Raw genomic sequence first — 25455 nt, 5'->3', positions numbered from 1 at the left:
CTGTAAGATCCTGCTCCTTCACCTTTCCCTAAAGCCAGCGCCCATGAACCGAACACAGGCAGGCCCAGGTTTGTTCCCTGCCAAAGCAGGCAAGCCTAGCTGGCTGCTCCGTGGTCTAGGCAAGGCGAGAGGTAGTTTTACACCAGTAAAATACGCATCGCGTTTCCCTCGCTGTAGATAAACAGGCAGTTTCTGATGCAGTTGCTCAAACGCGTGCCAGCTGAAAGCTTTGCGTTCTCGCAAGTTTTGGGGGAGTTAAATTCAAACGAACAAGTATTTGCAGACACGAATGTTTAAGAGGGAAGGAGGCAGGTGAGAGAACCCGGCCAGCTCAGAGAGAAGTGGAAAGCATCCTGCTGGACAGGCGCTCCTCACGTCGGTCTGTTAGACACGGAAAAAAATCGCCCAAGAGCCTTGAATTGCTCGGCTTATTTTTCCAGTTTCAAACCACTCGGATATTGCAGAGAAAGAATAAAGAATGGTGAAGGGTGGAGAAAGGCCTAGGAATTTTTGCCTTTGTGGTCACTTGCTTAAGCATGTTGTAAGTGAACCACAGGAGGCTGCAGGAGAATTTAGGCGTATTTGTTCGTCAGGGAAGACAAACGCCTCCCCGGCCCCTCCATGCTCTGTGTCCGAGAGCAGAATTTTCAAGAAGGAAATATTTCAAAAGAATTCAGTGCTGTCCTTTTGTTTGACCTTTACATCATTTCTTTTAATAATTGCAATAAATTTCTGAATTCCAGGAGAAGGAATTACTTTCTGGTAATTTCATCCGATATCATCCGATATTTCCGATGTAACTAGTGTGTGACAAGGAAGAAAAAATCTTTCATCTTGTCCAGTTGCCCCATATTTAAGTTGGGTACTAGGATTTTTAAAGGAATGTATTTTCAATAGGTATATAACTTAACGTTTTTACAATAATTCTTGTTTTTAACAGATACTCTACAGCTGTTTCTTGAAACACTTTTAAATGAAAAATGACTAGTTTCCCCTTTCCTTGTTATATCTTGCATCAGTTTGGAGTAATAAAGACTCTGCATGGAAAACGTGGCAAAATAAAACTTCTCCAACGAAACCCCGAGCTCACTGGAATTCATGAAAAAGCTCAAGTGAAAACACTGCAGTCAGAGCTTCACCTTTGGATTATTTTTTTTTTTACATTTTAAAAATTCCTTTTCAAAGACATTCTGAAAAACCTGAGCATTTCAGCTGCCAAAACATTTCAAAAATCTGCTGAAAGCAAGCAGAATCTTACAAAAAGCAAACCCTCTTCTGTATTTCACCTATAGAAGGGTGATTTATTTGCCTGCTAATTAAGAGGGTAGAGAGTCACGGTGCCACGGACGAGACGCGTGAGCCCGGCACCGCTACGAGGTCTGCCGGCGAGCGGGGCGAGCGCTCCTGTTTTCCCACGTCCTGCCGCCGGCACGCCGCAGAGCTGACCTGCAGCGTTCCAGCTAGCTCAGCGCTGCTCCGCCGAGCAAAAACAGTCAATGGAGCAGACGTGTGCCAAATTACGCGGTGGTTTTGTAGCGTACGGACAAATGTGTTTTGCTTCGAGACCACCAAACTCATTTTCACTTGCGACTTGAACTAAATTTGAACCCAGAAGGAAAGAAGGAATATATTAACCCCCTCAGCCCCTGCTGTATTTAATGTCAATGGCAGTAGGTCATCATAAACATACAAATATACGTCTGCCACAAGCAATAATGCATTCCAGATAGTATTGTTATGTGGACACCTATGCAAAATTGTAATAAATACTAAAGTAATGACATGTCAGGTTAACATTTAACATTTGCTTCTCAGATGGTTTCATTTCTTATTTTAAACCTGCAGGTAGGTACAGTTTCTTTTCAAGTAATATTTTGAGGAACAGTTACACATTGCAATGTTAAATTCTTGCTCTTGATATGCACTAACAGAGCTTCTTCTGATGTGTTAACACCTTCCGCATTGTATTTGTTAAATAAATATTTGATTCAGCAGGCCAGATTCCATTTTCCACCATACTCTGGGTTTTCATTTATTCTACAGCAAAATGAATGTAAAAAAGTAACTAGCTTGAAATAGTAATTACTGGAACTAAGTACAGCTGGTACAGGAAAAGGGTGCGGAATTCTTTCACCTGTGCAGTGCATGATAAATCATGCACATAAATGCAGAAATCATAAATAAATAAATGACTTCTTTTACGAAAGAAACAGTGCATTTCATAGCGAAATATTGAATATTACGCTTAAAAGCATTTTGGAAAAATAAGTCTGAATCAACATGTGACGGTTAGAGAAAATTTTAAAGGTACTATAGCCTATTTTTTATCTTGGTCCTTTCTAACTTTACACAGTCACGTCATAAAGTACAACTTCCATTTAATTTCTGCCGGATATCCAGCTGTGGCCTCCAAAAACTGTTAAGAAGATTTTTACAAAATAAATTACCAAGTGCTTTCTGCATCATTGATTTTCAGTCTTCCATGACTGTTAAATGCAATCCTGGGTAAATAAAGCTGAGTAAAGCAGAGGTTTCTTAAGGACCTAATTTTACACTTTCACTCCCATGATCCTAGAAGTTTGTCTGTGAATCACGACTGAAAAGCTGGCACCTGCATTTTAATTTTCCTTACTTTGTTCATATGGTGTTACCTCAGCAGCTGCTATCAGCTGTCATCAGGCAGCAGAGCTGCCCGAGATAATGGAGCTATAGCGGCATTCTAGAGTCAGAATTTCTGAAATGCTTGCTATTGCAAGAATTTGTGTTTAACAGGAGGTTTATGTGATTCGGTATTTATTACAGGCAGGAATTACCTTTTTATCCACTAGGACATGCCCGTTGCTTGAAACAGTGTGAGAGGAAGTAATTACTGCTGTCTTTACACGGGAGCTTAATGGCTGAAAGCTAAAATGAGAGCTACGTCTTTGATGTGACAAAAAAGAAAGTTATCCTGGAAGATGTTCTTGTTCAATGCTTGCAATTTGACAGTGGTTTTTTTTTTTCGTTTTAGGTTATAGCCACATAACTGTGCATCTGATACTAGTGCAGGTTGTTCTGTGCCCTGATTTCATGCCTAGCTGGGATTAAGCATGCGTGTGACGATGGTAGACGTCTGCTGGTGGGAGCGGAGAGCCCTCCTTCACCGTCAAGTCAAACCTGGCGGAAAATAACAGCTCCCAACAGAAGAGATTCTCACCTCTTTCCAACCCTCACCAATTGTGCTCTCGAGTTCCTTTAACCATCAGTCAAGCTTGTGTTTGCTCTCCGCCCTTGCCATTAACCCTGTAGCCTGGTGTACATTTCTGATGCCCCCCGATTCTCCGTGTGGGCACCATCCGCCCAGAAACTGCTCTTGGTGCTTCAGCCCACTCTATTCTGCCAGGCAGGGCCCATCTCCTGCTGAGCAAGCTTGCTATCCATCTCTGCCACCTTCAAGAGCGATGAGCAATTCCCCATGACGCTGATCCTAAAAAAGTATTGTGGTATTGCTGAAAAATTTGTCACGGTGGTGCATTTTGAATTCCTCACGTAAGGCATTGCCACATCCAACTGCAAAGCGGTTGTGGTGAAAGTTGTCTCAGCATAACTGGACAAAAAAAGCTAAATATATGGATGGAAATACTTTTTTCTCCTCAAAGTTGTGGATTTTAAAGATTTGCTATCGGCTCAAAAACCAGACCTGTTGGGGTCTGCAATGTTCAGTCACTACCAAACATCAGTGAGCATACACAGCCCAGAAATTGCCTTTAAAAAATGGTTTTCCTACCCAGGTTCCTGACAATGAAGAATAAGAGGAATTCCAGAGAGCAACTTGGTGAGTACTGGCAAAGACAAATGTTGTCAGGAAGATGTATGCAGACTAAAGTTTTCAAGAACATTTTTTAGGTCTAACTGGATTTTGAACAACAGCAATTTATAACACAGTAAAGGCTGGTTTGTCTAATTTCTTAAGCATGCTAACTAAACAGAAAACTGTGAGCTGCTCAGATAGGCTTGTGAAATCAAGTAATCCGTCACCATCAATACTACTTTTTAAAAAGCCGAGGAAATGAATTTCTCTTTCGGTTTTTCGGTAGACGAACAAAAGCAAACGCCTTCATCTTCAGGCCACAGCCAGATGAAACCTCTCTAGCGGCAGCAGCGCTGCTGAAGAGGCTGCTCGGCATCAGCCAGCGCCGCTGGGCACGTCCTAGTGCCTAATTAAGCAAGCACACAGGTATTGCCAAGCAGGTTGGTCTGCAGCTAGACCCTGCCAAACAGCCTGGTATACGTAGCGCATATTTTGAACGATAATAAGCAGAATAATTAAAAAAGACGCGTAGACTCTAAAGCAACGTTGCTTCTTGCTGGCTGCTGTGTTGTTTGTTAGTGCTGCTTTATTGTACGTCCTGTCGCTTGCTCGTGAGTTATACAAGGGGACCTGTTTGTGTGTATGGGTTGATGTCTGCAAACTGGTCACGAATAAAATAATCCTCAACACAGCTGTTATTTTTGTAGCGTTCGGTTTTTGACAGATGTAACAAACTTAGCTAAGTATTCCCTACGTGCGTTGTCAGATAATTGGAAAATCTGACATATAATATTATAATAAATATTACAACAAACAATATGACAAATATTGTTATAAATCTTATGAGAAATAATATCTAAATATAATAATGAATAATAAAAACTATACATTAGGTAGAGACATCTTCAGTATATTTTGAGAGTTGAAACTTATAGAATCAGGGAATCTGAACACTTGAACAGCACGTTTTATACTTGCATATGGGAAACATAACTGTGGGTTCAGCAACTAGTCTAATAAACCAATTAAAGAAATTGGACAATTAAGTTCATCCCCAGGATTTTCATTGGACTCTTTCCCTCTGCATTCTGTCGCAAAAGCTGCCTGCTATCCTGCAAAACAAAAGCAAAAGCAGAGCTTCTGAGCAGACCCCGTGCAAAGGTGAAAGCGGGCAATGGCAGCAAGGCAAGGGAAGAAATGGCAGCACCGCTGAAAGACGGCCGGAACGTTAACGTCTCGCTCGCAGAGTGACTTTGGCAGAGACAATGGGGCGAAAGCAGCTGAGCTTTGCTTTGCTTTGCTTTGTTGGTCTGACAGAGGTTCTGCTCATTGCTTTCGGAGGGACAGTAACACCCACCCCAGGCTGAAGGCGTCTGTCACAGGTCTGCTAACAAACGGGAATCCGTGAGCAAACACCGGTGTAAATCCCAAACAGGCTTCTTTGGCGTATTTCTTTCATAAGGGTCATTATTCTTATAAAAGCGAAGTTATGTACATTCCTTTGGCATTATTTGCTAATAAAGAATTATCTGGCTATTCCGAAGCATATTACATGTAGTTTGAGGTAAGGGCTGGTAATCTTTTCCTAGCAATAGTTCAGGAGGGCAGGTGTCTCTGCAAATGTCACTAGATTTAAATTTTAATCCTTGATTAACAGCCCTCTATTTCATTTAAGTTCTGTTAAAAATAAGCATTGTACTATGTTCATCCCAGAAGCACGAAAAGATATCAAACAGTTTAAAGTAATTTATAACCTGCACTAAATTGAGAATACCTGTGTACCTGTGAACAGCAAAGAAAAGATCCTGCTTGAAAAGCAGGGGGCATAAATAACCTTCTCTGTAAAAGCTAGTTGTATTCTATTTTTTTAATACTAAAGGGAATAGTGTGTTTAATATAGTTAAATTAATTATTAACATATGAATGCATTGCAATAATTACTAATATATTAATGTAATTAGTCGTATTTATGAATAATAAATGATAATAAATAATAATAAAAAAATAATTACAATAGCCACAAGTTTTAACCGAATGTGTCCATTGAATGAAAATTTCCCTCTGCATTGATACTATGTGCCAGAGCCCTTACGTGAACAGAAGTTGTCCCCTCTGCAGAGCACGTCTGGCTCTTTTTGTGCAAAACTGGCACCTTTCAACTGAATGTTCTCAAAGTGTTTCAGCACGGTACGAAGAACAGCAGTGCAGAGGAAGGCAACTGGGATCTTACGCCTCGACAGATTTTGTCAGTTAGCATATGGCTGTAGGGATACAGACGGCATAGAAACATCGCGTGTTTTCATTTCACTGCCAAAACACCGAGTAAACAAATAACTGGCATTGCCAAATTCAGCTGAGAATCGCAAACCTAGCCTTTGAGTGGACAAGCGAAAAATACCGTGTGTTTTCTCCTCGGAAATAACTACACAGAAAGCCCCTTTCTGTTGCACAGAAGTGTGGATCAATCTGAGCATTTTGATTTTAATCAATAGAGAATTGTAGGAAACACAATGCAATGCTGCGCAACACGTTACAGTGCACCGCATTGCAACCCATGCACCGCATCAACAGACGTTTGCCTTATTTTTGTCAACATTGTCTGGCACGTTTTCTCCCGTGAGTTTTACTGTGCCTGTCTGGCAGATTTCTAGGTGACCAAAACTTTGACTGTATAGTCTGGATTTGTCTGCTGGGCAAGGTTCTGTTAAGTTTGCAAAGAATGGCTACGCAAATTACTGCCACGGCTTTCTCTGTAGGACAACAACTCGCAAAGGAGCTTTCAAAGTCTTGCTAAAACAGTTTCTTCATCCATTGGTTTGATGCTACTAGACAGGAGAATGTCTGTAACTAATAATTCCCTCATTTGGAAATTCATCAGATTCCACAGACATAAATTTGTGCCCATTGTGAAGGAGTAATTCATTTGGATTTCCTTCATGGCCGAAAATGAGTCCTTGATTACTGTTCTGGAAGTAACCTGGGAAGTAGAGGCTGCTCTAGCCATTACTGGAGCCATCAGCTGCAGTAATAGCATAATTGCAGCCTGCTGGTAGCATTTCAGAGGGCTTTGCTCAAGTTATGTCCATCCCCATCTGTTTTCCCTGCCAGCTGAATTCCAATAAATACCGCTAAGCTACAAAACAGAAACGCAAGTCCTGTCATTGCAGATAGCATCGATTTTATATGTCTAACAACTTCTTCACAAGATAAAATAATAACGGACCTGAGTGACTGGAATGAACGTGTGATGTTAGATATCCTTCCATGCATTCAAGGTGTCCAATTCATTTCAAAGCCATGATTTTTAGGTTTCGTTGGCAACCTGCATAGTCACAGGCGTCTTTACCAAAGTCAGTTGTCCATGCAGTGACAGACTCACCAGGCCATTTCATAGTCTGTAAAATTTCTTCTCCATGTTCTCTGGGAAATCATGGAGTGTTGTGGGGGAACGGAGGAGTACATTTGGAGATGGGAGATCAAGCCTGCCATATCCACCAACATGGTTTGGCAAGCCTATTTAAAGCAAGCTCAGCAAACTCTGCAGAGCTGCAATGACAATAAAATTATTTCATGTTGGACTGTTATAAAAGCATCCCATGAGAACGATTTTCTGGTACTACAGGCTGTTGATAGATTTGACCTTGGGACTTAAAGCTGAAAAACGCCGTATCTTATTACGAATTAAGTCATTGAAACTCTTGGGGTTGGTTTGTTTGTTTGTTTGTTTTAATTGGTAGAATTATAGACATGTTTAGTTCTAGCAGTATTTGAAGAAAGCGAAACATATTAAATAATTTCTCAATTGATTTAGTGGTAGACATTCCATTTATCCATAAGACTGTTGAATATCAGTGGAAAAATGATATCAAAATATGGCTACTATATGTGGGTCACAGTGTTGAATAAACCTTATGCATAGTTTACTTCCAATGAAAATATTTTAAAAATAAAATATAAAAATGAAATTATTTTCTGAAGTTACAAACTTTAGCTGGAATGGTAATTGCTTGACTCAACAACCTCTTGGATTTAAAAAAAAACACCAAAAACTCTCCAGAAATCTCCGAGGGAGAGCTGATTACTGCTGAAAATATGTTGGAGTTATATAAACAGTGGGGTGGGATGGGTTCATTCTTGGTTTTCTTACTCAAGAAAAAACAATGTATCGCAGCTGAGCTCCATGGAGCCCCACAGCCTGTGAGGGCTGCAAGCAGCCCGAAAACCTTACCTGGAGCCCAGAAAGAGCTCCTGTGATTCTGTGTTAGATTCTGGGATCAGTTAGATCCCAGAGTCTAACACAGGTCTAAAATCATGAAACATCATTTCCACACTCAGAGGGCAAAGACCAGAGAAGGACTGGTGAGTGATGTGATGGTTGGAGGCTGTCTTGGGCAGAGCGATCATGAAATGATAGAGTTTTTGATACTTGGAGAAGCGGCGAGGGGGGTCGGCAAAACTGCCACCTTAGACTTCCGGAGGGCGGACTTCAGCCTGTTTAGGAGACTGGTCGACAGAGTCCCCTGGGAGGCAGCTCTTATGGGCAAAGGGGTCCAGGAAGGCTGGACATTCTTTAAGGAGGAAGTCCTAAAGGCACAAGAGCGGGCTGTCCCCAGGTGCCGAAAGACGAGCCGGCGGGGAAGAAGACCGGCCTGGCTGACTAGAGAGCTCTGGCTCGAACTGAGGAGAAAGAGGAGAGTCTATGACCTCTGGAAGAAGGGGCGGGCAACTCAGGAGGACTACAGGGGTGTAGCGAGGCTGTGCAGGGAGAAAACTAGAAGGGCCAAAGCTGAGCTAGAGCTCAGTCTGGCTGCTGCTATAAAAGACAACAAAAAACACTTCTTCAAATACATTAGCAGCAAAAGGAGAGCTAAGGAGAATCTCCAGCCCCTAGTAGATGTGGGAGGAAACACAGTGACCAAGGATGAGGAAAAGGCTGAGGTACTTAATGCCTTCTTTGCCTCAGTCTTTATTAGCAGGGCCGAATGTTCTATGGGTACCCAGCCCCTGGAGTTGGAAGATAGGGATGGGGACCAGACTGGAGCCCCCATTATCCAGGGGGAAATGGTGAGTGACCTGCTGCACCACTTAGACACTCACAAGTCTATGGGGCCTGATGAGATCCACCCGAGAGTGTTGAAGGAGCTGGCAGATGTGCTCACCAAGCCCCTTTCCATCATTTACCAGCAGTCCTGGCTAACTGGGGAAGTCCCTGCTGACTGGAGATTAGCGAATGTGACACCCATCTTCAAGAAGGGCCGGAAGGAGGACCCGGGGAACTACAGGCCTGTCAGCCTGACCTCGGTGCCGGGGAAGCTGATGGAGCAGATCATCCTGAGTGCTATCACACGGCATGTAGAGAATAACCAGGGGATCAGGCCCAGCCAGCATGGGTTCAGGAAAGGCAGGTCCTGCTTGACCAACCTGATCTCCTTCTATGATAAGGTGACCCGCCTAGTGGATGAGGGGAAGTCTGTGGATGTTGTCTATCTAGACTTCAGTAAAGCCTTTGACACGGTTTCCCACGGCATTCTCCTGGAGAAACTGGCTGCTCATGGCTTGGACGGGTGTACTCTTCGCTGGGTAAAGAACTGGCTGGACGGCCGGGCCCAGAGAGTGGTGGTGAATGGAGTTTACTCCGGTTGGCGGCCGGTCACAAGCGGTGTTCCCCAGGGCTCGGTGTTGGGGCCAGTTCTGTTTAACATCTTTATCAATGATCTGGACGAAGGGATCGAGTGCACTCTCAGTAAGTTTGCAGACGACACCAAGTTGTGTGGGAGTGTTGATCTGCTGGAGGGTAGGCAGGCTCTGCAGAGGGACCTGGACAGGCTGGATCAATGGGCTGGGGTGAATTGTATGAGGTTTAACAAGGCTCAGTGCAAGGTCCTGCACTTGGGCCACAGCAACCCCATGCAACGCTACAGGCTTGGGGAAGAGTGGCTGGAAAGCTGCCTGGCAGAGAAGGACCTGGGGGTGTTGGTTGACAGCCGCCTGAATATGAGCCAGCAGTGTGCCCAGGCGGCCAAGAAGGCCAATGGCATCCTGGCCTGTATCAAAAATAGCGTGGCCAGCAGGACTAGGGAAGTGATTGTGCCCCTGTACTGGGCACTGGTGAGGCCGCACCTCGAATACTGTGTTCAGTTTTGGGCCCCCCACTACAAGAGGGATATTGAGGTACTGGAGCGCGTACAGAGAAGGGCAACGAAGCTGGTGAAGGGTCTGGAGCAGAAGTCTTATGAGGAGCGGCTGAGGGAGCTGGGACTGTTTAGCCTGGAGAAAAGGAGGCTGAGGGGAGACCTCATCGCTCTCTACAACTGCCTGAAAGGAGGTTGTAGAGAGGTGGGGTCGGTCTCTTCTCCCAGGTAACAAGTGATAGGACAAGAGGAAATGGCCTCAAGTTGCGCCAGGGGAGGTTTAGACTGGATATTAGGAAATTTTTCTTCACCGAGAGGGTTATCAAGCATTGGAACAGACTGCCCAGGGAAGTGGTTGAGTCGCCATCCCTGGAGGTATTTAAAGGACGTTTGGATGAGGTACTTAGAGACATGGTGTAGTGGTGGTTTTTGGCAGTGTTAGGTTTATGGTTGGACTCGATGATCTTAAAGGTCTTTTCCAACCTATATGATTCTGTGATTCTGTGATTCTGTGACCAGATATATAAATATAGAAGGTTTTTGAGACAGAGGTGGGAGAGAGAAGTTGTCCCTCGGTTTGTGTCTCGCCTTTTTTTTTTTAAACATACTTCCAAAATGATAGTCCAGTACTACAGATATTCTAAGAGTCTTCTCCAAAGTTAGTTGCAGTTCTTCCAAAAAACCAAGGTTTCATGTGGGATAAATCACTGAAATACCATTTAGCCAATAAAGTTACATTTGCTGATGATCTGGAATTACTATGGCAGGAACCACCTGAACCAGTGGAGGAGAAGCCGTACAAGAAGCAGTGCAAGCGCAGCAGTGACCCGACCTGATCGGGCTTTGGTGCCCAAGAACTCCACACAACACACCACCTCTCCTGTCCTGAGTGACCACCCTAAGAGACGGAGCCCAAAGTCAGGGACTGAATGAACTCAATGGACATTTTGTGGGCATTTATGGACATTTTACAGACATTTCACAGGGGTGGTCCATAGAGTAAGGGAATGATATCTGTGTATTATATGAAAGGATGGGAAGGGTCATGGTAGGTAATGAGGTTGTATTGGATAGTGTGAGACCTGAGCATGATGTAAATGGGATGGAATAAGGGGTGGAGAATGTGCTGATTTTGGCTGGGGTAGAGTTAATTTTCTTCACAGGAGCTGGTATGTGGCTGTGTTTTGGATTTGTGCTGGCAACAGCGTTGATGACACAGGGATGGTTTCGTTCCTGCTGAGCAGGGCTTACACAGGGTCAAGGCCTTTGCTGCCTCCCACCCCACCCCACCCCACCAGCGAGTGGGCTGGGGGGCACAAGGAGCTGGGAGGGGACACGGCTGGGACAGCTGACCCCAACTGCCCAAAGGGACATCCCACACCCTATGGCGTCATGGTCAGCGTATAGAGCTGGGGGAAGAAGGGGGAAGGGGGGGACGTTCGGAGCGATGGCGTTTGTCTTCCCAAGTCACCGTTAGGCGTGATGGAGCCCTGCTGTCCTGGAGATGGCTGAACGCCTGCCTGCCCATGGGAAGTTGTGAATGAATTCCTTGGTTTGCTTTGCTTGTGCACGTGGCTTTTGCTTTCCCTATTAAACTGTCTTTATGTCGACCCACGAGTTTTCTCACTTTTACTCCTCTGATTCTCTTCCCCATCCCATGGCGGGGAGTGAGCGAGCGCTGTGTAGGGCTCAGCTGCCGGCTGGGGTTAAACCACGACATCCACAAAAAAAAGTCTGTGAATTAATTATGCAGTTCCACTAGGGAATAGGAGATGGACCCTTTACAGTAGCATGCCAGTATATGTCTTGGTTGCATTTGCTGCTCATTTCACAGGAAAAGTGATGATTAAAATTATTGAATTATGTTAATGTAGTCTTAGCTGTGCACCATGAGCCTATTGTAGAAAACACTAGCAAAACAGAAAACAAAAATAAAACTTCCTTGTTGTTGGTTCTTGTGGTTAAACAAGCAAACAGTGAATAGATACTGATATTATTGTCAGTGATTTACATTGTTCAGGCATGAAAGCCTGACCTTGACTATGAGCTAGCTGAAAAAAACGCATGGTAGGGGGGAAAATATGTGTTAAGTTTTAGAAATCTTGGAATGATGTGTCTTTCCTTTGTCCACAGACAAGTAAGGTTTCTTTGCTTCAGCAGCTTAAAGAAGGATTTAGTGCTGAGAAGCATACGCAGGAGGGGCATGGCATGAAGAGGGTTTCATGTGAAACAGTGACTGGCTTTCCTGCAGAAGCCCTGAAACAGCTTCCCCGTTGGAGAGACAGGCAAGGCGCAAGTTGGTGTGGCAAGGAGGTAGAGCGCGAAGTCCTGTTTCGAACCGTGTGACGGTGGTCCCTGAGCTGCTTTGTGTGCTGATCTCCCCCCGCTCTCCCACGTGGCCCACAAAAAGAAGTGAAGTGTCTTGAAGGGATAGCATCGCTTGTCCCGGGCGCGTACATACTGTGAGTACGGGATGCGTTGTCCCTCTTCGTCATAGATTAGTTGTAAACCAATGCCTCCTACCTTGTTTATTAACTCGGAATGATGTTGTCAGGATTAGAAAGGATTTTGTGGAGTACTTCAAATTAACTTGTTTGATTCATCCGGCTTTGCTAAAACTGTGCTTTAATTCATGCATATAACACATCTGAAGTTACCACAACGTTTGTATTTGGAGTTAATATTATCTACGCCTGTATTAACGACGAGACTGCTTTAGCTAAGCCAGTGAGAATACTTACATTTAATTAATAAAAAAATATTATGAGAGCTATAGTTTTTTCGTTGCTTTTTCTAAAAATAAATAAAAAGTCTTTCATCACCCGTGCAGCACTGAAAACAAATCAAGAGTTGCTTGATTGGCTTTTAGTCACCACCATATGCTTTTTTTCCTTAGCAAAGGGCAGTAGGAAATTATTGCATTACACAAGTGGAATTTAAAATGTTGCTGATGTACTTAAGGATGCTCTTTCCTGAGAAGAATCATTATGTATGACCATGCTCTTTAAAAATGTGATTACAACAGTTGAGCAGATGGTAGACACTTGGGGTCAGCTCTAAGGAGATCTGTATTTACAGTGTATTAATAATGGTTTAAACTTTCTCATAAATAGATGTTGATTAATTTTAAATCCATTTGTAGAAACCTAGCATTGCCAGACTATTTCCTGAAACCACAATACAAAGTATGATAAACACCATCCGTTAATCCAGACTAATGTACTCCACACGTTAAAAAAATTCACTAAAAGGATTAATGTAATTTTTCAAACATGAAAAAAACCAGATTGTATATTTCATATGTACTTTGTGTGTTGAATTTTTGACAGTCAACTCTTTTCGTTGATAGAATTATGTGTTTTTATCCTTTGCTGTAACATACCTTCAAATAATTTATATTTAATTTTATATTCTGTTTGGGATTTCTTTTTCACTTTGTCACGCAGCTATTTCATACCATTGAGTGGAAAACAGATTAATCCGATCAGGTGAAACAGCAGGAGGAAAATTTAGGAAAAGCCTGTTTTAAAGGCAGGCTGATATAATTTTGCTGGAAATAAATAGCATTAAACAGTGATTCTTAACCTTTGGCCTGTTTCGACCCTGTATGCTGGTTTGGACCATAAAGCAGTGCGGGGCCTTTCCGCAATCCCGACACCTGTTCGGAAGCCCCAGCCTGAAGCCAATGGGCTGAAATCGGGGTCGGTTCACGTCAATAGGAGTTCTGTTGCGCTTTCTGGGCAGTGAAGAGGCGCAGTGTTTATAGGCATCTAAAACATCTATGTACACGCGTACATAGACACTTACGTAGTTTGGATATAGCATATAAATACCCACAGGGACACGTATATACGTTTTTCTATCTCTGTATACAGAGTGCAAGCAAGCAAATGCAGGAGTATGCGCTCAGTGACTTTAAATGCCTTTCTGAAATTTGAGAGCAATTAGATTCAAAATTCAACCAACAGCTGATACCATTTCACAATCAACAAAAATATGAAAACCAAATTTAGGTTTACAACAGGGCCATTTTATTTTCTTCATAAAAGCTTACTTAAGAGAGATACTCCTCATCGTAGCAAGTGTTAAGCACTGGAGAATTTATAGGCCAAAAAGAAAAAATAAGTGGATCGTCAATTGCTATGAGTCAGTTATCGCAGCCTTGACATTTGATGAAGCGACATGCTTTAATATTGGAGCTCGAGGGTGCAGAATTGATGTTGAGCTTTCAGCTTGACTTGCGTCTACAAACTTTTGTGCGTCATTTTTTGCATAAAGATGTATAATTGCAGTAACTTTTTCTTCATAGAGTTCCCTTCCTTTTCATTGTTTGTCTGTTTTGGAAAGATAAAGCCTAGAAATTGCCCTTAGAGCAGCAAATGTAGGTACTACACATTTTGGCATGAGCTGTTTTGACAAGGGCCATAGAATTGAGGCACCCTTACCAAGATCTTTTAAGCAGCGAGAAGATTTTTTTCATGTTTGGTTGAAATCTTATTAATTGTGGACTGGATTTAATACTCCAAGCTCACATGTAAACTTTTAGCCTATGCGTGTCCTCCTGCTGAAATGGATAAAACCTAAGAATGAGGGAAAGCTCAAAATGTGAGTATCATGACATAGCCCAAAGCAGTCACAGGTGCCAAAAAAAGTCTAAGGCAGACAGAACGAGTGAATCTTTGTCATGGTGAAGCTATTGCTTTTACACTGTAAAACATACTAATCCCAATCAGTAGAACATGTAAGGCACATTTTTAAATCCCACTGAACTTAAGAACATGCTTAATTAAAGTAGGGTGGACTTCAGACTATGCTTATGTCCTTTTGCTGCATTAGGAGAAAGGAACGGTTATGATGTTCTTGCGAGGTGACGTCATCATTCTGCCCAGGACCAGTCTGTTTTTCAGCTCAGCGTGCTTTAACTTTCTACTCTGATCTTTGTCTTCAATTTCTACATGCTTATGCATACTCTGTTTTGGATTGCTAATGTAACTCATCCGAATTGGGATGCTTTGAACAAATTGCAATTCTGACGTCAATAATTCCTACTACTTTTCAAATTCTTTATAAATTGAACAAAATTCTGGCAATCTTTGCACCCTGCACCTCAAAAAATAAATGGTCTGTACACCTCATAATGTCGTTGTACTTTCTAAAGCACGATTGTATAAGCTCTACAAAAGATGTACAATGCCCCCGTATTCCCCCTTATATCTTAGCGGGGTTTTTTTACTAACGTCTTTCCGTGTCACTAATGACACGTTGTTGTCTTACTCAGGCACTGCTAGCATAATAGCCCTTTCCCTGTCTATCCATTCACTATCCAGTTGTCCTTTCTCAAAATGTTTTCCTACATTGTTGCCGAAAATTTCCTTTTGGTTTCTGGCCATTGCTCTTTGTCTGCTTTATCTTCTCTGTTTATAACTGAGAATCTTCCAGCTGACCAGCTTCTGAGTCCATGACAGCAAAAAAAGGACTGCTTCCTGCGTCGGTAAGTTATTCGGGACAGGCAAGCAGGGACAGTCAGTACCTTTGAGGTATATTTAAGGTCTTCAAAATTCTTTTTAAATTGGGAAAATTGAACTCCTCCTGTCTCACTATCATGAGACTGGTTCTTTGTATTCAGTCTTTTAAAAGTTTCTCCAACTTGGGATCTAGAACTGTGAATCGCTTTGCACATCTAATAAATGCCTTTTGCAATAGTGGCTTTATATATCATATATGTGAGTTCTTTGTGATATATGCGAGAGAAGGACTGCTTTGGTTTCGTTCCCAGTCATGCCATGTGTAAATATGGAGAGTTCCTATTTACCCAAATATGCTGTTTCCTAAGACTCCCAACTTCATTTTTCCCCCAAGCCTGTGCCTGCTTAGCAGTCCAAATTTTCTTTTTTTAAAAACTGCATTTATACATAGAACTCACTGCCTAATCCTTTTAGGTTAAATTTGAGTCGCTAAGTTGGAAGTTGATTTTTCAGTCCTTCACAAACCTAAATTAATTTTACATTTTGTAAGAATATTCATATCCTCTTAAATATTTTCTGCAGTATTTAAAACGGTATTAGCAGTTCTTGAAATGCCTGATTTTGAACACTTTCTGAATGTTTTGCCTTACGTGATTCTATTCCTTTTTTTTAAGCAATTACTAATCACAATGCTGGCCTTTCTGTTTGATTTATCAACTGACACGCTAAAACACATTCCAATACTTTAATTTCCCCCGAATATTTTGCTGTTCTGTACAGCATCTTCATTACTGCTTGGTATTCTTAAGTTCATTACTACATAAACCAGCTATCTTAAACCAGTGTGATTTTATTTTTGGAAGCAAAGAAAAAGAGCATCAAGTACATTAGTGAAATACTTCATAATGACCTCTGTTATGCTTCTTTTGGATCCATTAGAACTGTTCTTGCACATTAGGTGCCATAATCATAGAATAATAGGCAGCCCACGGTAGCTCAGAATATGCTTGATGCTAAAGAACTTCATTTGCAGGTGTCTTTGAACCTTGACTGCTTATTGCTGATGGTACTAAGAAGTCCTTGACTGAAGTGGCCATCTGTTGTTTGTGTCTATAACGCAGATATTTTAGCAGTGTTTGGGAGTACTTGCTCTTGCTCTCTTAATGTAAGATGGTAGCAAGAGCGTGAGAAGTTTCAGCAGTTCGCATCTGCTGCAGTAAAAAGGAAATGTTTGACTTTCTGCCCAGCATTGCTAAATACAGAAACTTGGAAAATAGGAATGTAAAAATACCCTTTCCCCTGAAAATGCTCTGTGGTGCTATTTCCCAGGATATATGGGTTGATTTTTGGTTTTAATAACATTGAGATGGGATTTTCTTTGTGCTAAAAGATATGCGTGTTAGAAATAATTGTTTAATTTAGTCAGACGTAAATTGTAACTAGGAAGTGCAAAGACTTGGGTAACTTCCCGGGGATCCAGCAATTAAAGAGTGCCATAAGAGTACTTTGATCTTAGCTTGCGTTCCCTATTTTCTCACCTCACAAAAATTTGGTGAACATGTCTTTCTAGAACTTTTAAAACCTGAATATTATAGATATCCTAAGTAACACCTTATGCTGTTTAATAATAGTAAGCAAAGACTACATTTCCATGGGCTTAGGCCTCAGTGCAGCAAAACTCTTTGGTTCCCATTTAACTTGACTCGCGCAGTAAACCCCTCTCTATATCAAGTAAAGAGTAAGGGTAACACATTTTGAGGAAATGCACAGTGACTTAATTACATGGCTGACTCAACTCTGCATTTCAACTAAAGTTGTTAAACTTTACTAAAATATTTCAGTAAAGTTACTGAAATAGTTTAATTTTAAACATTTGTGAGTCACGCTGTACCGGCACGTCATAACGCTGGGTAAGCGCGGTGGTCTGGTACCCACAGCAGCCATCCCTGAGAAGGGCCAGCAAATTCCCCATGCGCGAGGTGGAAATGCCGCAGTCTGAGTAAAGGACAGTTGAGAATAACCTGAACAGTCCTTAAGTGCCCGTGCACCAGGTTTTTGTGCCTTTTGGTTTTTCTAATCCCGTTTGGCATTATGAGTGTTCTCAAACCCTGTAGGTATCTATAACTTCTTAGAGGAAGCAGCTCAGTCTGCTCATAGCTATTTAACATGCGATAGAGGTGCATGGCTGCACGCTGTGTTTGGGGATGAGGTTAGGACCGTGGCACAAAGCTGGCGCTGGGTTATACAGGATTTTTTTTTCTGTATTTCTTTGAGCGCCAAAACTAAGTCGGGAAACTTACAGCATTTAAGCATTTCACATTTCTGAAGACCTGAGCTCATATTTGTCACAAAAAGTTTTGGTTTGGTTCCTGTTCATTGTGGGTGTGTTAGAAAACCTCTGCTTTGGTAGAAAGGATCATCTTTGTAGGGAGGGTCTACAGATGGGAACAGTAACGCTGTAGGTCTGGAAAGCCTAGAGAGCACGAGCAGCAACTCTCCTTGTCTAATGCCTGGCTGTTTGGTGCTACCTTTGTTTTTTATAGCAAATAACCTTTGGCAGAATAAAGTTGGTGGCTCCGTGGTAGTATACACACATACTATATATAGCACAGGTCTTTCAGCTGCTCATTAGTAATTTCCTGCATGGTAGATGCAGCGTTCGGACGAAACTAAGGCACATAAATCTGACTCTGGTCACTTGCTTTATTAGGATAGGAAAAATCCTGAGTATGTTGCAGCAGAAATTCAGCCTAATGCAAGTAACAGCTGAAAGTGTTCTTTAAACTCCATGGAGATTTGGCTTTTAGAACAATTTTGGGGGGATCAGAGCGCTACACAGTCTGAAAGCAAAGGCAAAGTATATGAGTGCCTTCATTGTTGGCCCAGATGGAATGACTTAATTAAATAAAATATCTGTGCTGCTTATGTGTTGATGTCTGACACTAGCCCTGGGCCAGGCTTGCAAATAACTGTGGTTTGCTAACGTGTGGCTTTTCAAACAAAATCTGTATTAGCGCTCATGAACCGTGAGTAGTAATGTGGCCTGGGCTTGAGGCACAAGCTGGGTACTGAGCGATGAACAGAGCGAGGCTTGAAGGAGGAATTCAGCAGCCTTTCAGAGACGGTACATCTGGGATGGAATGTACTTACCCTGAAATCCTAGAAATCAGCCTGATGAAAAAAAATTGAGCATCTTTGGTAATTGTTTTTAACTTTTTCAGGTATACTAAGACCTTGGGTGCCAGCTGTTGTGCTTCAGTGGGGAGCACAGGACACAGAGGAGAAGGGTAGGAATCAGCTAGCCTTGTCTTTCGGCAGGCTCAGCACCCAGGCGGGTGGGCGGGCAGGGCGCGAAGGTGGCACCAAGGCACCGTTCCACCTCCGGGCTCCAGGTTCGCCTCAGGCTCCCGACTTCGCTGTGCTACCGCAGCTCCCAGCAGGACACCGCTGCCACTCAGAGAAGCATTCCAGCCTCCCTCACGTCTGATGTTGGCGAGGGATTGCTAGCAGCTTCTCACTGGGGGCTGCTGAGGAAATTTCTCTGCTCTACAGCAATAAGATGTCTCCTTCGCTCCAGAGGCATTCCTTGGTGGCAAATGCTGCTGTCTCTCTGGCCCCTGTTCACCACCAGAACTTGGGTAAAGGATACCCAGGGAAGCAGAGACTTGGGACTGCCAAAGTGGTGGTGTTTTTTCCTCCATTCCCCCAATGGTAAATATCGAGCTTCCACTTCCAGCTATAATGTGTGAAGTTACTGTGAAAAGATGCTGTCTGAGGAGCAAAAACAGACAGCGTATTCATGTCTAGACTAAAGCATGTGCAAGTTTCCAGGTTGGAAAAAAGTTCCAAAGAAAAGCGCTGAAAGAAGACTAAGTAAAAATTACCCTTGCCACCTGCAGCTGATTGAGAACGCGAATGACGTAGCTAGAGCAGAGGGAGGTGGGAAGAGGTCCATGGGGGGCAGGTAGAAGAAAGGGTAGGTGAAGTCAGTCACCACAGACAGCAGCTGGGATCCAACTGTGATTGCTGGAGAGGTTTGTTTTCCTACAGAACTATTATATCTATGTTTTTCTTAGAGCAAATAATTTTAGGTAATAACCGGGGTTGTAGTCTCAAGTTGGTAGAGATACATTGGCTGTTACTTGACTAGCTTTCGGCTTTGCAAATGAATCTTGTATCAGGCACACATCTTTGCAATCAAAAGTTGTGGAAAAAAGTCCTTTACATTCAGTTTGTTTTTTCCACATTTTGGTTTCCTTCATATGAACTCCAAGAAAGGCTTTATCTTTCAATTCAGGCTGCAGAACTGAAACTTGGCCTATCAGTGCTTGCAGATGTATCCTTGCAAATTGAAGGACAAGCATACCTGTGGTTCAGAATGGGTATTCTTGCTAATGGATCTGACCTAAATACTTCTAGTATTTGCTAGGTGGTTTTCCATATCTCTTGGGGAATACGTGTAGGCAGATATCAGACCTATCCAAACTGATTCAAAAGTCTAAAACCACTCCTTCAATGAAAGTAATCTAATATAAAGTGCTGGTGCATGCTGTTTCAATGGTATCCTTAAGGGATGTCTCTGAATTTTAAGTCCTACTTAAAAGCTGTACATATCTTGCATTAAGCAGAGATGATTGCCATCACGCCGCCTGGAAATTGAGACATTATTCGTTGGTACTCTAGCATTTATATCATTTGTAAAGAATATTGAAAAATCTAGAACATTTCATCCTGCAGTACATTTCCCTTTTAACTACTAATGCCCTTTTATTCAGACAACTAAATTAATATCTGGTCACATTTTGTAGCTGATAAAAAATAAAAAAGCATGTCTTCAGCTGGGAGAGAAAACAGCATTTGTGATGGGTTCTCCTGCTCCCTTTCCAGCTTTGCCCATTTTCACTGAGGATAACTTGGATTGCAGCGCAGTTTCTGTAAAGCCTGGAAACATGTACCTAGCTTAATGTGTTTGTCTAAGTTGCATTTACTTAAATATAGTTTAACCCTAGACTTAAAGGACTATTAAAGGTTTTTTTTAACAATATACTTCTAACCTTAGAATCAATTAAGGAAGAAAGGGGTTATGCTTCAATGCTCAAACTATGTGGATTAAAAAGAAATTCTGACATAGAGGAAAACAAACAAGTGAAGGCTACCCTGAGGCAGCCTTAATGTAAAAGCTGACAAGTCAATGCATACTTTCTTGCTTACTAATTTACTTTTTTCAACAAAAAGGTGAACCGATCGTGGCAACTCCCTCATCACAGAGCACACATGGATAATCCTGTGAATAAAATAAAATATGCCTTGCCCTCCTGCATTTTTTCTCAACTCTGGTTCCTGAAAAAATGAGTAACGAAGTATTTTATAGCAGTGCCTATCTCCTCCTTGTTAGTTAATGGCAGGAAAATGAAATCTAGTTTAGCAATATTGAAGAGGTAGTGCAAGTATCCTGTAGCGATGTGTGCTATATGTAAGAACATCCTATACTTGAGATGTAATAGTAGCATCTCTAAATACCCTGTAAATAATTACAAAAGGGTCCGTGTATACAAAAGTTTATCCATTTTTTCCATCTGAGTTGCTTCACTTTCCTCTCTACAAACTCTGTCCCTGTCCTTCTTTTCTGACTAGTACAGCTACAGCATCCGCTGTTTCACTCTAGTCCCAATAATATGAAAAGTCGGTGAAAGAAGGAGAACACCAGTGGGGTTTTACGTGGATCGGTAGCCGCTTATTCTTCCATTTAAGTAAGTAGATAGTATTACTCTGATCATTTTGAAAGTTAAAGAGAAAATAAATAGCTGACATAACAGAAGTAGATTGTTAGCAAAAAACCCCCCGCACTTCACATTTTATATTCCTGAATTTGGAATGTAGTCTTGCAGCTGAGCCAGAACAGTACCTTGTTTCTGCCATGTGTCTTTGACTATAATTATAACACTATCGTATCTCTCGGTGTCTTTTCTGCCTAACGAAGAATGAGCAAGATACTGTGAGACTGGGCATTTTTTGCAGGGAAAGAACCCCCTAGCACCAGATGCAGAGCATCAGGATACCAGGAGGCACTTGTCTACTTCTTCAGAAGACCAGTGAATTTCGAAAACAATTCTCACCAAAGATTTTGCAGTCTGGAAACCCAGTTTCTGAACACATAAACTGGCGCTTTTTTTTTTTCCTCTTTTTTTTTCCCCAGAGATATCAAGGTAGTATGGTACAGTTCTCTGTATTTAAGTACTGAGGGGTGGACACTGGCTGTCAAAATCACTGAACTGCCGTTTCACGCATAGTAATCTCCAGAATTTTGGCTGCAAAAAGGTAGATTTCATCATGCTTCTGAAGCCCGTTGTCCATGACACTGAGCTACAAAGGTCTTCAAGTATTCAGCAAGGGTAGGTGTTACATTGCATGTAGTGAAACTAGTAGTGAAACACTAGTAGTGAAACAATTCTGCAAAGTTTGGGAAGTGATCGGGGTTTGGGGTTTTTTGCCTCGTCAGCTTTGGTGTTTAGTAATAAACATTGAAAAGAAGCCCAACATTAACTAGAAGATTATTGTAGAAGAGTAGTAATGAGCAAACAGAACCTTGCAGCACGAAAAGAATGCAGCAGAGGAGAAATTGAAGCACTGAACCCAGAACTAGCTTTCTTTTTTTAGACTAAAGCACTAACTAATGAAAATATTTGCAATTTGGTTAACAGGGTAGTAACTGAGATTTGGATCTGCTCCGAGGGTGCAGCTGTAGAGTGTGTAGCGAGATTATAGCTCATCCGTCCCAGCGTGGGTACTCGGGTACCGAGAGCAATGTCGCCTTGGAGCGCAAGGGCTGGTGGGGGCTGTACAAACGCAGGAAGGTCCGTGGACGACCAGCCCGTGCGCGCTGCTGCACTGACGCTGCTACGGACGCTAGAGCTAGTAAAATTAAAGCCGGCTTGTACTTCATTAAAGGAAGCTTGGATTCATTGCAGTTGCACGGTTTATTTCAGTGTGGACACGGAACCCTTTGCTTTTAAGGCTGGTTTGTTCGGCCAGCTCCGAGATGGCTTATCAGCTGGGGAGCAGCTTGTGATAGTCTTCCACGTTATTAAACTTTAGGAACAGCTTTATTGACTTTGATGGATCTTTTTGCCCTCTTTGGAGTAAATAAGGCTATCTCAGTTAGGCCCATACTGACAGCAGTTATTAAAGCCCTTCTAAAGCTTTAGGAGGCTTGGTGGGGACTCTTCCTGTTTTCTTTTTAGCTGCCAGCTTAGCCCTGGCAACGACATTTTAATCACATATACCCACCAACGCCACCACCTTGTTTAGCCAGACCAAGAGGCTACAGCTCTGGTCATTATATTCATTGCTCTTCACAATAAAACATTTGTACTCAAGCTGTCAGTAAATGTTTCTATTTAACTAGTGATTTAGTGTCCTGGATTATGCTGAAAATACTTTGAACTGATGGTTTTCTTAAAAGGCCAAACCGCTTCTTATATTGCATCCAGTATTACTTTGAATACACTGGGAAGACTTATCCAGCACTGAATGTTTCTGCAGACTTCTAATAGTATGTTGGGAACAAATTCAGAGAATGAAAAATAGCTTTGAAAGTTCTCAGAGTTCTCACATTTGAGGGAAGACGAAGTAGATTTTATTATCCTTCCTCAGGATTAACAGTGCCCTTAATACTGATGGATTTCCCTATGTAATAGCAAGGAGAGGCTGTCCCTTAGAAGGTATTTACTTGCTTCTTAGCATACATTTTCCAGGTGATTTGTGGAGTTTTACAATGTGCTTTCCATTAATCTTGGGATGAGTGCTGTGCAAATCCCTAGTCAGCACTTGGAATATCTACCGATTATTTTTTAAAAGCACAGAATTCTTAGTAACTAGAGCTGTAGTACCTGGTACAAAATAACTTATTTATGTTAATTGTGAAGAAAAGTGTTAATCCTCAGAAAACAGATCCCAAAATATTTATACAAAGCAGTATTTTATTGCCATTTACCACCCCACTCCACCCCACCCCCCCAAAAGAAAAGGCAAAAATATCTATTCCCTTCTCTTTTAAAAAGAGTATAGGTAAGGTGGGCATCTAGCTCTGGGATACCCTTTTCCTCAAAAAAATGTACTAGATTTTAAGTCCTGAGAGGGCTATACTACTCCACTCACTGCAGCCAGCTCATGATCATTTATAAAAATATACAGCTTTGTCCAAATTCTACAGGCGCAAGTTCTACTGTAAAGCAACATAAAAATGGAAAGTGCATCTTTTAAAGACTGATAGTTGAAGATTATACATTGTTACTGTTGATATTCTTAAGAGTTAAATATTCTGCAAATTATTACATGTTTTGAAGGGGAACTGTTGTCACTAGCAAGCTAATGCTGGGAGCCAGGTCTTCTGACTGTGAGGATGCCATTAAAATGAAGATGCTAGTAGGGTTTGAAAGCGTCAGGATGTCCCAGCTTTAGATGCGTTAGAGAATAAATCCAAACCGTCTAAAGATGCAGATTAGCACCTAGCGTCCTAGGAAATGACTGTGTTTGACCAGATTTCAATAAATTCACTTACAGGATGAAAGTACTCAGGCATTTCTGAAGAACCCTGCTACACCTCAGTCTACAACTTTAGGTACAGGTGCTGTATTTAGGCCCAAATACTCTTGAAATCTTCCACCTGAGGCCTTGATTTTGCACTCTTCTACAGAAAATCAGCCCACATAGCATGTCAAGCTTGTCTTTCATGTCAGATGGCTGGAAACAAGAGCTAATTAAATAAGTGGAGTAGCTGATTTTGGTTTCTTGGTATGTGCGTTTAGTAACGATTCAAAGGCTATTGAAATCGGTAAGTCTTTGTGTTGAGCTTGCTGTGCTTTAGATCCAGGTCTTAATCTCTCCATGGATGTACGTGTTCGTCACAACGTGCTGCTCCAGTTCCAAAGTCGTATTCAGAAAGACTTTAAAAAGCTGCTGTTTATATTGTTGCTTCAAGGCTGTTCAGAAGAATGAAGTAAGATCATGCCCTGAAGCAGTATTTTACACGGCTAAAGAACTCCCTCAGGAAGAGATTCCTGGCACTATCGGCAAAAAAATGATAGATAATAAGAGATATTTCAAATACAAATGATTCTTTAAAAACCCCCTTTAGTGAACAGTTAGTGAATGTGACATGCTTCTTTATTCCCCTGAATGGTTTTAGAAATGTGGGCTTAGTTTAAAATATGTTATTTTTGACGTGTTTGCATGTGTAGCTGTAATCCCAAGCAAATTTTCAGCAGTAATAAAAACTAAAATAGAAATAACCTGAGTACTAATTCTAACTGTAAAACAAAAAACTTCTAAAGGCTACTTGTATAACGCAGCATAAGCATTTTATTAGTCTTTCCTTTATATCACTTGTTGCAAAACTTTGCATGTAAATTAAATGGTTATTTAAAAAATCACAAAATGTGGAATTTTGATAAATGTGAAACATATGCTCTGCTACTTAAGACCTATTCTTGTGGTTTGCAGATGATACCGGGTTCTAATAGTAATAACAGAACTGCACAGAAATCAAAGAATTATTTATTTTAAACTGTTTCATGAAGACAAAACCTACAAAATAGCTAGCAGGTTCTGCTGTGAGGATTTTACTGCTCGTTCTCCCTGGATGCTTGCACTTAAGTAATTTATTCAGTTCCCAAACTACAATAAATCCTTACCGTATCATGCAAGAGTATTTGTAACTCCCCAAGAAATGCACGGAGCACCGCAGAAGGAACACTCTTGGGTTTGGTACTGTTACAAAGAACGCTTCACCAACACAGGGTACGTAAAATCAGAATTACTTCTTTTTCACTATGCATTGCCATCTAGTGGCGTGCAGCCCCCTCGTGTCTCAGCAGCAGGGTCTAACCATGGCAATCTGCTAGCTCTTGCAGGTCATGCCTCCTCATTGCGTTTTTATTGATTACTTTCTTTACAGAAGAATAGAGGCCCTGTTGCAGGGATCTGCTAACTGCACGGACTATCATGTGCGTATGTTCTAACATTGCCTCTTCCTTTACTTTGAATAAAGATTCCTGGGGGTAAAAGAACG

At 41.8% G+C, this 25455-nt stretch overlaps 1 long non-coding RNA gene across 6 annotated transcripts in view; it reads left to right on the top strand.

The window, feature by feature from the left end:
• The first annotated feature begins 12298 nt into the window (after positions 1-12298).
• The window catches only part of LOC142415617 (uncharacterized), a 62617-nt gene continuing 49460 nt past the window's right edge, over positions 12299-25455 (top strand). For all 6 annotated transcript variants that reach the window (XR_012777469.1, XR_012777467.1, XR_012777464.1 and 3 more), the window contains exon 1: positions 12299-12383. This is a non-coding gene — a long non-coding RNA (uncharacterized LOC142415617). The remainder of the gene's footprint in view (positions 12384-25455) is intronic.

The sequence above is a fragment of the Mycteria americana genome, chromosome 11 (assembly GCF_035582795.1).
Source record: "Mycteria americana isolate JAX WOST 10 ecotype Jacksonville Zoo and Gardens chromosome 11, USCA_MyAme_1.0, whole genome shotgun sequence".
NCBI classification, from domain to species: Eukaryota; Metazoa; Chordata; class Aves; order Ciconiiformes; family Ciconiidae; genus Mycteria; species Mycteria americana.
Note: the sequence above shows the minus strand (reverse complement) of the source record. Positions and strands in the feature narration are given on the sequence as shown.